Source organism: Carica papaya, chromosome 3 (genome assembly GCF_054855325.1).
Source record: "Carica papaya isolate Zhongbai chromosome 3, ASM5485532v1, whole genome shotgun sequence".
Taxonomy (NCBI): Eukaryota; Viridiplantae; Streptophyta; class Magnoliopsida; order Brassicales; family Caricaceae; genus Carica; species Carica papaya.
The window spans coordinates 29625611-29638713 of NC_142311.1; the positions used below are offsets into that span (position 1 = coordinate 29625611).

General features: G+C 43.9%; 12 pseudogenes; all 12 read left to right on the forward strand.

Moving 5' to 3' along the window:
* The first annotated feature begins 1080 nt into the window (after positions 1-1080).
* Positions 1081-1199, forward strand: LOC148268499 (5S ribosomal RNA; annotated as a pseudogene).
* An 810-nt stretch (positions 1200-2009) lies between these two features.
* LOC148268500 (5S ribosomal RNA) lies at positions 2010-2128 on the forward strand (annotated as a pseudogene).
* Positions 2129-2451: 323 nt separating this feature from the next.
* LOC148268501 (5S ribosomal RNA) lies at positions 2452-2570 on the forward strand (annotated as a pseudogene).
* Positions 2571-2917: 347 nt separating this feature from the next.
* Positions 2918-3036, forward strand: LOC148268502 (5S ribosomal RNA; annotated as a pseudogene).
* A 1286-nt stretch (positions 3037-4322) lies between these two features.
* LOC148268503 (5S ribosomal RNA) lies at positions 4323-4441 on the forward strand (annotated as a pseudogene).
* A 1754-nt stretch (positions 4442-6195) lies between these two features.
* Positions 6196-6314, forward strand: LOC148268504 (5S ribosomal RNA; annotated as a pseudogene).
* Positions 6315-7134: 820 nt separating this feature from the next.
* Positions 7135-7253, forward strand: LOC148268505 (5S ribosomal RNA; annotated as a pseudogene).
* Positions 7254-7600: 347 nt separating this feature from the next.
* On the forward strand, positions 7601-7719 carry LOC148268506 (5S ribosomal RNA; annotated as a pseudogene).
* Positions 7720-8959: 1240 nt separating this feature from the next.
* On the forward strand, positions 8960-9078 carry LOC148268507 (5S ribosomal RNA; annotated as a pseudogene).
* Positions 9079-9889: 811 nt separating this feature from the next.
* LOC148268508 (5S ribosomal RNA) lies at positions 9890-10008 on the forward strand (annotated as a pseudogene).
* Positions 10009-10356: 348 nt separating this feature from the next.
* LOC148268509 (5S ribosomal RNA) lies at positions 10357-10475 on the forward strand (annotated as a pseudogene).
* Positions 10476-12101: 1626 nt separating this feature from the next.
* On the forward strand, positions 12102-12218 carry LOC148268510 (5S ribosomal RNA; annotated as a pseudogene).
* The last annotated feature ends 885 nt before the right edge of the window (positions 12219-13103 follow it).

Here is a 13103-nt window from a genome sequence, read left to right on the forward strand (position 1 = left end):
TATGGGCATGAGTCGAGGTGCCGGGGTATTTCACTTGATATTAGAACTAGAAGCAGAGGTGAGGTGTGTGCGTACAACAAAAAAAATGACGGGAGGGGGGAGGGAAGGAGAAGGGGCACATGCATTTGTAGCACGGATTGGGACTGGTGCGATTAGACCAGCACTAATGTACCGAATCCCATAAGAACTCTGCAATTAAGTGTCCTTTGGTGAGAGTAGTACTAAGATGGTTGACCTCTTAGAAAGTCCTTTTGTTGCACCTATTTTTTTGCACACGAGGCAATAAACATTACACCCGATGGTAACAACGGTCCATCGATTCTTTCACAAACGTGTGTCGCGGCGTCAGGGCATTTTGCTTAATATTTTTCATGCTTTCATTTATAGTCCATCACGTTATAAGAGTCTCATTACGAGAATCTTACATAGTAGAACAATAAAAAACTAAGTGTAGCAGGTGGTCCATTCATCTGGGTGTGAGTCAAGCCGTTGGAGCATTTCGCTTGATATTAGAATTAGAAGTAGAGGTGCAGGATTCACGCATAGTGAAAAAAATGATGGGAGGGTGGAGGGAAGGAGAAGGGGTATATGTATTTGCAGTACAAAATATAATAGATGTGATCATACCAGCACTAATTCATCGGATCCCATCAGAACTCCGCAGTTAAATATTTTAGGACGAGAGTAGTACTAGGATGGGTGATCTCTTTGGAAGTCCTCCTGTTGAACCATTCTTTTTGCAGACAGGGCGTTAAATGTTACACAGGACCGGAGCGACGGTCCACTGGCTCATTCGTAAACATGAGTCACAGCGCCGGGGCATTTTGCTTAATATTTTTCGCGTATTCAATTAAAGCCCATCACGTGATAAGAGTGTTGTTGCGAGTATCTTAAATAGTAGAGTAACAAAATACTAAGTGCGGCGAGTGTTCCGTTCATATGGGCATGAGTCGAGGTGCCGGGACATTTCGCTTGATATTAGAACTAAAAGCAGAGGTGACGTGCACGCACAAGAAAACAAATGACAGGAGGGGAGATGGATGGAGAAGAGGTATATGTATTTGCGGGACAAACCAAAACGTGTGCGATCATACCAGTACTAGTTCACCGGATCCCATCAGAACTTTGTAGTTTAGCGTGCTTCGGAAAGAGTAGTACTAGGATGGGTGACCTCCTGGGAAGTCCTCGTGTTGCACCCTTCGTTTTGCAGATGGGGCGTTAAACATTACGTGGGACCGAAGCGACAGTCCACCGGTTCATTCACAAACGTGAGTCACGGCGCCGACACATTTTTTTAATATTTTTTGCGCATTGGATTAAAGCCCATCACGTGATAAGAGTGTTTTTGTGAGCATCTTACATAGTAGAACAACAAAAAATGAGGTGAAACCGGCGTTTCATTCATATGGGCATGAGTCGAGGTGCCAGGGCATTTCGCTTGATATTAGAATTGGAAACAGAGTTGAAGTGCGCACACAACGAAACAAATGGCAGGAGGGGAGATGAAAGGAGAAGGGGTATAGGTATTTGGGGCACGAACTAGAGTAGCTACAATCATACTAACATTAGTTCACCGGATCCAATCAGAACTCCGCAGTTAAGCGTGCTTGTGTGAGAATAGTTCTAGGAAGGGTGACCTTTTAGGAAGTGCTCGTGTTGAACCCTTCTTTTTACAGATGGGGCATTAAACGTTACGTGGGACCAAAGCAACGGTTTGCCGGTTCATTCGCAATTATCAATCATGTTTCCCGGGCATTTTGCTTAATATTTTTTGTACATTCAATTAAAGCCCATTGCATGATAAGAGTTTCATTGTGAGCATCTTACATAGTAGAATAACGAAAAATTATATGCGACGCAATCTGTTCATATGGGTGTGTCGAGGCACCGGGGCGTTTTACTTGATATTAGAACTAGAAGTAGAGGTGAGGTGCACGGACAGTGGAACAAATGATGATAGGGGAGAGGGAAGGAGAAGGGGTATATGTACTTGCGATACAAATTAAAATTGGTGCGATCATACCAGCACTAGTTCATTGGATCCCATCAGAACTCCGCAGTCAAGCGTGCTTGGGTGAGAGTAGTACTAGGATGGGTGACCTCCTTGGAAGTCCTTGTGTTGCACCTTTTTTTTTTGTAGATGGGGCATTAAACATTACGTGGGACCTGAGTGATGGTCCGACGGTTCATTCCCAAACATGAGTCATGGCATTGGGGAATTTTGCTCAATATTTTTCAAGCATTTAATTAAAGCCCATTACATGATAAGAGTGTCCTTGCGAGTATCTTACATAGTAGAATAACAAAAATTGAGATGCGGCGGTCGATCCTTTCATATAGGCATGAGTCGAGGGGGGGGGGCATTTCGCTTGATATTAGAACTAGAAGAAGAGGTGAGGTGCGTGCACAGTGAAACAAAGGGGCATATGTATTTGCGGCACAAACAAGAAAGGGTGCAATCATACCAGCACTAGTTCACCAGATCCCATCAGAACTTTACAGAAAAGCGTGTTTGGGCGTGAGTAGTAATAGGATGGGTGACCTCTTGGGAAGTCCTAGTATTGCACCCTTCTTCTTGCAAACAGGGTGTTAAACGTTACACGGGACCAAAGCGATGATCTGCCGGTTCATTTGTAAATGTGATCACAGCACCGGGGCATTTTTCTTAATATTTTTTGCGCATTCAATTAAAGCCCACCATGTGAAAAGAGTGTCATTGCGAGCATCTTAAATAGTAGAACAACGAAAAATGAGGTACGACGGGCAATCCGTTTATATGGGAATGAGTCGAGGCACCGGGGTAATTTGCTTGATATTAGAAATAGAAGCAGAGGAGAGGTGTGCGCACAACAAAACAAATGATGGGAGGGGAGAGAGAAGGAGAAGCGACATATATATTTGAGGCACAAATAAGAAAGGGTGCAATCATACCAGCACTAGTTAACCGGATCCCATCAGAAGTCCGCAGTAAAGCGTGCTTGGGCGAGAGTAGTACTAGGATGGGTGACCTCCTGGGAAGTCCTCGTGTTGCACCCTTCTTTTTGCAGATGAGGCACTAAACGTTACGCGAGACGGGAGTGACAGTTCGTCAGTTCATTTGCAAATGTGAGTCATGGCGCCAGGACATTTTACTTAATATTTTTTGCGCATTGAGCTAAAGCCCATCACGTGGTGAGAGTGTCATTGCGAGTATCTTACATAGTAGAATAACAAAAAATGAGGTGCGGCAGGTGATCTGCTCATATGGGCATGAATCGAGGCACCGGAACAATTTGCTTGATATTAGAAGTAGAAGAAGAGGTGAGGCATGTGCGTACAGCGAAATAAATGATGGTAGAGGGGAGGGGATGAGAAGGAGTATATGTATTTGCGACATGAACTGGAACGGCTACGATCACACAGCACTAATTCACCGGATCCCATCAGAACTCTGCAGTTAAGCTTTCTTTGGCGAGAGTAGTATTAGGATGGGTGACCTCCTGGGAAGTCCTTGTGTTGCACCCTTTTTTTTTGCAAACGGGGCGTTAAACATTACGTGGGACCAGAGCGACAGTCCGTCGGTTCATTCGCAAACATGAGTCACGGCGCCGGGGTATTTTGCTTAATATATTTTGTGCATTCAATTAAAACCCATCACATGATAAGAGTGTTATTACGAGTATCTTATATAGTAGAACAACGAAAACAGATTTGTGGCGGGCAATCCATTTATATGGGTATGAGTCGAGGCATGGGGGCATTTCCTTTGATATTAGAACTAGAAAAAGAGGTGAGGTGTGTGCGTACAGCTTAACAAATGACGGGAAGAGGGAGGGAAGGAGAAGAGGCACAGTATTTATAGTGTAGAATGGGACGGGTGCTATCACACCAGCACTATTGCACAAAATCCTGTAAGAACTCTACAGTAAAGTGTCCTTTAGTGAGAGTAGTTCTTAGATGGTTGACCTCTTGGAAAGTCCTCGTGTTGCACCTATTTCATTGCACATGAGGCAATAAACATTAAGTGCGAAAGGAACCACGGTCCGTCGGTTCATTCGCAAACATGAGTCGCATCGTTAGGGCATTTTGCTTAATACTTTTTAGGCATTCATTTATAGTCCACTACGTTATAAGAGTCTCGTTATGAGCATTTTACATAGTAGAATAACGAAAAACAAGGTATGATGGGCGGTCATTTCATCTGGGCATGAGTCGAGCTGTCGGGGCATTTCGTTTGAAATTAGAATTAAAAGAAGAGGTGTGGGGTGCGCGCACAGCAAAAAAAATGACGGGAGGGGGAGGGAAGGAGAAGGAGTACATGTATTTGTAGTGTGAAATGGAACGGGTGCGATCATATCAAGACTAATTCACCGGATCCCATCAAAACTCCACAGTTAAGTGTTTTTGGGTGAGAGTAGTACAAGGACGGGTGACCTCCTGGGAAGTCCTCCTGTTGCACCCCTTTTTTTTTACAGACAGAGCGTTAAATGTTACGCGGGACCGGAGCGACGGTCAGCCGGTTCATTCACAAACATGAGTCACTACACCGGGGCATTTTGCTTAATGTTTTTCGTATATTTATTAAAGACCATCACGTGATAAGAGTATTATTACGAGTATCTTACATAGCAGAACAACAAAAATAGAGGTGCAGCGGGCGATCCATTTATATGGGCATGAGTCGAGACGTCGGGGCATTTCACTTGATATTAGAGCTAGAAGAAAAAGTGAGGTGTGCGCGGACAACGAAATAAAAGACGGAAGAGGGGGGAAGGAGAAGATGTATATGTATTTGCAGTGCGAAATGGAACTGATGCGATCATACAAGCACTAATTCACCGATCCCATCAGAACTCCGCAGTTAAGTATTTTTGGGCGAGAGTAGTAGTAGGATGGGTGACCTCTTTTGAATTTCTCGTCTTACACTCTTTTTTTTTGCAGACGGGGCGTTAAACGTTACGCAAGACCAGTGCGATGGTCCGCTGGTTCATTCACAAACATGAGTCACGGTGCTATGGCATTTTGCTTAATATTTTTCATGAATTCAACTAAAGCTCATCACGTGATAGGAGTGTTATTATGAGTATCTCACATAGTAGAACGACGAACACAGAGGTGTGGCGGGCGATCCGTTCATGTGGGCATGAGTATAGGCATTGGGCCATTTTGCTTGATATTAGAACTAGAAGCAGAGGTGAGGTGTGTGCGTACAGCAAAATAAATGACGGGAGGGGGAGGGAAGGAGAAGGGGCACATGCATTTGTAGTGGGGAATGTGATGGGTGCAATCGAACCAGCATTAATGAATCGAATCCCATAAGAACTCTGTAGTTAAGTGTCCTTTCGTGACAGTAGTTCTAAGATGGTTGACCTCTTGAAAATTTCTCGTGTTGTACCTATTTCTTTACACACGATGCAATAAATGTTACGCACGACAGGAACCATGGTCTGTCAGTTCATTCTCAAATGTGAGTCGCGGCATCAAGTTATTTTACTTAATATTTTTCGTGCATTCATTTATACTCCACCACGTTATAAGAGTCTCATTATGAGCATCTTACATTGTAGAACAATAAAAAAAAAGGTGTGGCGGGCAGTCATTTCATCTGGGCGGGAGTCGAGCTGCTGGGGCATTTCGCTTGATATTAGAATTAGAAGCAGAGGTGCGGGTTCGTGCACAACAAAAAAAATGATGGGAAGGGGGAGGGAAGCAGAAGGTGTACATGTATTTGCAGTGCGAAATAGAACGGAGGCAATCATACTAGCACTAATTCACCGGATCCCATCAAAACTCTATAGTTAAGCATTTTTGGGCGAGAGTAGTACTAGGATGGGTGACCTCTTTGGAAGTCCTCGTGTTGCTCCCTTCTTTTTATAGACGGGACGTTAAACGATACACGGGACCGGAGCGACAGTTCGCTGATTAATTCACAAATATGAGTCATGGCACCGAGACATTTTGTTTAATATTTTTTATGCATTTAATTAAAGTCCTTCACATGATAAGAGTGTTATTACGAGTATCTTATATAGTAGAACAACGAAAATAGAGGTGCGGTGGGCGATCTGTTCATACGGGCATGAGTCGAGACGTCAAGGTATTTTGCTTGATATTAGAACTATAAACAGAGGTGAGGTGTGCGCGCATAGCGAAACAAATGATAGGAGGGGGGAGGGAAGGAGAAGGGGTATATGTATTTGCAGCGCAAATTGGAACGGTTGCGATCATACCAGCACTAATTCACCGGATCCCATAAGAACTCCACAGTTAAGCGTGCTTGGACGAGAGCAGTACTAGGATGGGTGACCTCCTTAGAAGTCCTCGTGTTGCACCCTTTATTTTTGCAGACGAGGAGTTAAACGTTACGCGGGACCAGAGCGACGGTCTGTCGGTTCATTCTTAAACGTGAGTCACGGCGTCGAAGTATTTTGCTTAATATTTTTCATGCATTCAATTAAAGCCCATCACGTGATAAGAGTATTATTACGAGTATCTTATATAGTAGAACAACGAAAATATAAGTTTGGCGAGCGATCCGTTCATATGGGCATGAGTCTAGGTGGCAGGGCATTTTGGTTGATATTAGAAAAAGAAGTAGAGATGAGGTCTACGCGTACAACGAAAAAAATGACGGAATGAGGGAGGGAAGAAGAAGGGGTACATGCATTTGTAGCACGAAATGGGATGGGTGTGATCAGACCAGCTCTAATGCACCGAATCCCATTAGAACTCTGTAGTTAAGTGTCCTTTCGTGAGAGTAGTACTAAGATGGTTAACCTCTTGGAAAGTCCTTGTGTTGCACTTATTTTTTTACACACGAAGAAATAAACATTACGCACGACTGGAACCATGGTCAGTCGGTTCATTCGCAAACGTGAGTCGCAGTGTCAATGCATTTTGCTTAATATTTTTTGTGCATTCATTTATAATCCACCACGTTATAAGAGTCTCATTACAAAGATCTTACATAATAGAACAACGAAACACAAGGGGAAGCAGGCAAACCGTTCATCTGAGCGTGAGTCGAGCCGCTGGGACATTTTGCTTGATATAAGAATTAGAAGCAGAGGTATGGGGTACACGCACATTGAAAAAAATGACGATAGGGGGGAGCGAAGGAGAAGGGGTATATGTATTTACAGTGCGAAATGGAGTGGGTGCGATCATACCAGCACTAATATTCCGGATGCCATCAGAACTCTGCAGTTAAGTGTTTTTGGGCGAGAGTAGTACTAGGACGGGTGACCTCCTGGGAAGTCCTCGTGTTGCACCTTTTTTTTGTAGACAGGGCCTTAAACATTACACGGGACTGGAGCGACGGTCCACCAGTTCATTCGCAAATATGAGTCACGACACTGGGCATTTTGCTTAATATTTTTCGTGCATTCAATTAAAGTCCATCACGTGATAAGAGTGTTATTATGAGTATCTTACATAGTAGAACAACGAAAAAAAAAGTGTGGCGAGCGATTTGTTCATACAGGCATGAGTCGAGGCGCCAGAGCATTTCGTTTGATATTAGAACTAGAAGCAGAGGTAAGGTGTGCATGCACAGCGAAATAAATGATGGGAGCGGGAGGGAAGGAGAAAGGGTATATGCATTTGCAGCACGAAATGAAATGGGTGCGATCATACCAGCACTAATTCACCATATCCCATCAGAACTCCCCAGTTAAGCGTGCTTGGGCGAGAGTTGTACTAGGATGGGTGACCTCATGAGACGTTCTCGTGTTGCACCCTTCTTTTGTCAGACGGGGCATTAAATATTATATAGGACCAGAGTGACGGTCTGCAAGAGTTTTTCGCAAATGTGAGTCACGGCGCGGGGGCATTCTGTTTAATATTTTTTATGCTTTAAATTAAAGCCCATCACGTGATAAGAGTATTATTACAAGTATCTTACATAGTAAAACAATGAAAATAGAGATGCAGCGTGCCATCTGTTCATATGGGCATGAGTCGAAGCGTAGAGGTATTTTGCTTGATATTAGAATAAGAAACAGAGGTGAGGTCCGCACGTACAATGAAACAAATGACGGGAGAGGGGAGGGAAGGAGAAGGGGCACATGCATTTATAACGCAGAATGGGACGGGTGCGATCAGACCAGCACTCATGCACTGAATCCCATAAGAACTCAGCAGTTAAGTGTCCCTTAGTGAGAGTAGTACTAAGATGGTTGACCTCTTAGAAAGTCCTCGTGTTGCACCTATTTTTTTACACACGTGGCAATAAACATTACGCGCGACCAGAACCACGGTCCGTCAGTTCATTCGCAAACATGATTCGTGACGTCAAAAAATTTTGCTTAAATAATTTTCGTGCATTCATTTATAGTCCACAACATTATAAGAGTCTCATTATCAGCATCTTACACAGTAGAACAACAAAAAACGAGGTGCGGCAGGTGGACCGTTAATCTGAGCGTGAGCCAAGCCGCCGGGACATTTTGTTTGATATTAGAATTTGAAGAAGAGGTGCAGGGTGCACGCATAGCAAAAAAAAAGACAGGAAGGGGTATATGTATTTGAAGCGCAAAATGGAATGGGTGCGATCATACCAGCAATAATTCACTAGATCCCACTAGAACTCTGCGGTTAAGCATTTTTGGGGTGAGAGTAGTACTAGGATGGATGAGCTCCTAAGAAATTATCGTGTTGCACCCTTCTTTTCGTAGACAAGTCGCTAAACGTTATGCGGGACCGGAGCGACAGTCCGCCGGTTTATTTACAAACATGAGTCACAGTGCCGAGGAATTTTTCTTAATATTTTTGGTGCATTCAATTAAATCTCATCACGTGGTAAGAGTGTTATTACGAGTATCTTACATAGTGAAACAATAAAAACAGAGGTGCGGTGGGCGATCTGTTCATATGGGCATGAGTCAAGGCACCGAGGTATTTCGCTCGATATTAGAACTACAAGCAAATGTGAGATGAGGGAAGGAAAAGGGGTCTATGTATTTGTGATGCCGAATTGAATGGGTGCGATCATACCAGCACTAACTCACCGGATCCCATCAGAACTCTGCGGTTAAGCGTGTTTGGGCGATAGTAGTACTAGGATTGGTGACCTCCTGGAAAGTCCCCGTGTTGTACCCTTCTATTTGCAGATGGGGCATTAAATGTTTTTCAGGACCTGAACCACTGTTCGCCGGTTCATTCGCAAACATGAGTCACGGCGCCTGGGCATTTTGCTTAATATTTTTTGCGCATTCAATTAAAGCCCATCATGTGATAAGAGTGTCTTTGCGAGCATCTTACATAGTAGAACAACGAAAAGGGAGGTGCGACACGATCCGTTCATATGGACATGAGTCGAGGCACCAGGGCATTTCGATTGATATTAGAATTAGATGCAGAGGTGGGGTACGCGCACAGCGAATCAAATTATGGGAGGGGAGAGGGAAGGAGAAGAGGTATATGTATTTGCGGCGCAAACTAGAACGGGTGAGATCATACCAGTACTAGTTCACTGGTTCCCATCAGAACTACGCAGTTAAGCATGCTCGAGTAAGAGTAGTTCTGGGATTGGTGACTTGTTAGGAAGTCCTCATGTTTTACCATTCTTTTTATAGACGGGGCGTTAAACGTTATTCGGGATTGGAGCAACGGTCCACTTGTTGATTCGCAAACGTGAGTCACGACGCCGGAGCATTTTGCTTAATATTTTTTGCGCATTTAATTAAAGCCTATCACGTGATAAGACTACTATTAAGAGTATCTTAGATAGTAGAACGAGGAAAAATGAGGTGCAGCGGGCGATTTGTTCATATGGGCATGAGTCGAGGTGCGGGGTATTTCGCTTGATATTATAACTAGAAAAAGAGGTGAGGTGCGCTCAAATGAAACAAATGATGGGAGGGGGGAGGAAAGAAGAAGGGGTATATGTCTTTGCGGCACAAACTCGAATGGGAGCGATCATAACAGCACTAGTTCACTGGATCCCATAAGAACTTCGCAGTTAAGCATGCTTGGGCAAGAGTAGTACTAGGATGGTTGATCTCCTAGGAAGTCCTTGTTTTGCACCCTTCTTTTTGCAGACGGAGCGTTAAATGTTATGCGGGACCGAAGCAACAGTCCACTTGTTCATTCACAAACATGAGTCATGGCACCAGGGCATTTTGCTTAATATTTTTTGTGCATTAAATTAAAGCCTATCATGTGATAAGAGTATCATTACGAGTATCTTACATAGTAAAAAAATAAAAAACGAGGTGCGACGGGTTATCCGTTAATATGGGCAAGAGTCGAGGTACTGGGGCATTTCGCTTGATATTAGAACTAGAAGTAGAGGTGAGGTGCACGCAGAGCGAAACAAATGACGATAGGGGAGAGGAAAGTAGAAGGGGAATATGTATTTGCGACGCAAACTAGAATGTGTGCGATCATACTAGAACTATTTCTTCAGATCCCATCAGAGCTCTGCAGTTAAGCGTACTTAGGCGAGAGTAGTACTAAGATGGGTGACCTCCTGGGAAGTCCTCATGTTGCACCATTCTTTTTGCAGATGGGGCGTTAAACATTACGCGGGACCAGAGCGACGGTTCACTGGTTCTTTCCCAAACGTAAGTCACAACGCCTGGGTATTTTGCTTAATATTTTTTGCGCATTTAATTAAAGGCCATCACGTGATAAGAGTGTCATTTTGAGTATCTTACATAATAGAACAACGAAAAATGAGGTGCGGTGGGCTTTTCATTCATATGGGCATGAGTCGAGGCATCGGGCATTTCGCTTGATATTAGAACTAGAAGCAGAGGTGAGGTGCGTACATAGCGAAACAAACGATGGAAGGGGACAGGGAAGGAGAAGGGTTATATGTCTTTGCTGTGCAAACTAGAACGGGTGCGATCATACCAGTTCTAGTTCACTGGATCGCATCAGAACTTCGCAGTTAAACATTATGCACGATCAGAGCCATTGTCCCCCGGAGTGAGTTGTGACACCAAGACATTTTGCTTAATATTTTTTGTGTATTCATTTATAGTTCGCCACGTGATAAAAGTGTCATTACGAGTATCTTACATAGTAGAATAACAAAAAATGAGATGCAGCGGGTAGTTCGTTCATCTAGGCGTGAGTCGAGGCATCGAAGCATTTTGCTCTATATTAGAACTATAAACAGAGGTGCGGTGCTCGCGCATAGCGAAACAAATAACGGGGGGGAGGGAGGGAGAAGGGGTATATGTATTTATAGCACAAAATAGAAGAGATGTGATTATACTAGCACTGATGCACCGGATCCCATCGAACTCCTTAGTTGAGCGTGGTTTGGCGAGAGTAGTACCAGGATGGGTTACCTTCTGGGAAGTCCTCGTGTTGCGCCCGTCTTTTTGCAGATGGGGTGTTAAACATTATGCGCGATAGGAGCCATAGTCCACCGGTGTGAGTCGCTGCACCAGAATATTTTGCTTAATATTTTTCGTGCATTCATTTATAGTCCACCACATGATAAGAGTGTCATTACAAGCATTTTACATAGTAGAATAACAAAAAACGAGGTACGATAGGCAGTCTATTTATCTAGGCGTGAGTCGAGGTGCCTGGACATTTCGCTTGATATTGGAACTAGAAACAGAGGTGTAGTGTGCATGCAAAGCGAAATAAATGACGGGAAGGGGGGAGGGAAGGAGAAGAGCTATATGTATTTACAGCACGGAATGGAAGGGGTGCGATCATACCAATACTAATGCACCGGATCCTGTCGAACTCCGTAGTTAAGCGTGCTCTGGTGAAAGCAGTACTAGGATGGCTGACCTTCTGCAAAGTCCTCGTGTTTCATCCGTCTTTTTATGGATGGGGCGTAAATATTATACGTGACCGGAGCCACAGTCCACTAGTGTGAGTCGCAGCGTTGGGACATTTTGCTTAATATTTTCCATGCATTCATTTATAGTCCATCACGAGATAAAAATGTCATTACGAGTATCTTACATAGTAGAACAACAAAAATAGAGTTATGGCGGGCGGTCTGTTCATCTGGGCATGAGTCGAGATACCTGGGCATTTTGCTTGATATTAGAACTAGAAACAGAGATAAGGTGTGCGCGCACAACAAAATAAATGATAGGAAGGGAGAGGGAAGGAGAAGTGGTATATGTATTTGCAGCGTGGAATGAAAGGGGTGCGATCATACCAGCACTAATGCATCGGATCCCATCGAACTTGTAGTTAAGCGTGCTTGGGTGAGAGCAGTACTAGGATGGGTAACCTCCTGGGAAGTCCTCTTGTTGCAGTCGTCTTTTTGCAGACGGGGCATTAAAAAGCCCATCACGTGATAAGATTGTCATTTAGAGCACCTTACATATTAGAACGACCAAAAATGAGGTGCGGCGGGCGATCCATTCATATTAGCATGAGTCGAGGTACTGGGGCATTTCGCTTAATATTAAAACTAGAATAAGACGTGAGGTACGCGCACAGCGAAACAAATGATGGGAGGGGAGAGGGAAAGAAAAGGGATATATGTCTTTGCAGTGTAAATTAGATCGGTTGAGGTCATACCAGTAGTAGTTCACCAGATCCCATCAGAACTCCACAGTGAAGGGTGCTTGGGCAAGAGTAGTACTAGGATAGGTGACCTCCTTGGAAGTTCTCGTGTTGTATCCTTTTTTTACAGACGGGGCATTAAATGTTTTTCAAGACCGGAGCGACGGTCCACCAGTTCATTCTCAAATATGAGTCACGGCGCCGTGGCATTTTGCTTAATATTTTTTGCGTATTCAATTAAATCCTATCACCTGATAAGAGTGTCCTTGCGAGTATCTTAAATAGTAGAATAACAAAAAATGAGGTGCGGCACGATCCATTCATATGGGTATGAGTCGAAGCGTCGGGGTATTTCGTTTGATATTAGAATTTGATGCAGAGGTAAGGTGAACGCACAACGAAACCTAGAATAGGTGCGATCCTACTAGCATTAGTTCACCAGATCCCACTTGAACTCCGAAGTTAAGCGTGCTTGGGCGAGAGTACTACTAGGATTGATGATCTGTTGAGAATTCCTCGTGTTGCACCATTCTTTTTGCAGACAGGGCATTAAACATTATGCGGGATCGGAGCGACGGTCTGCTGGTTCGTTCGAAAATGTGAGTCACAGCCCCGGAGCATTTTGTTTAATATTT